This window comes from Cynara cardunculus, unplaced genomic scaffold (assembly GCF_001531365.2).
Source record: "Cynara cardunculus var. scolymus isolate 2C unplaced genomic scaffold, CcrdV1 Un_Scaffold_5089, whole genome shotgun sequence".
NCBI lineage: Eukaryota > Viridiplantae > Streptophyta > Magnoliopsida > Asterales > Asteraceae > Cynara > Cynara cardunculus.
The window spans coordinates 10,944-11,246 of NW_020202232.1; positions in this window are offsets into that span (position 1 = coordinate 10,944).

Genomic DNA, 303 nt, shown 5'->3' on the forward strand with positions numbered 1-303 from the left:
TGATTATATTTATCTGCAGTTAGTTACACAAATTTAGATATGAGAATAAGTTGTACTTACACACAATCTACTTGCAATCTTGAGTTTTAAGTAATATGCATTAATAAACGGTATTTTACGCATAAAAGGTGGTTTTTAAAAGTTTTTGTCAAATGCTTTATAATATAGTATAGATATAGATAGGATCAGGTTCAGGTTCAGGGAAAAGTGAAAACCGAGGAGTATCGTGGTAACCGTTCATATGCACATGTGCATATAAATAATTTCTAAACAATTTGTTTGGTATCATAACATGCACACGTG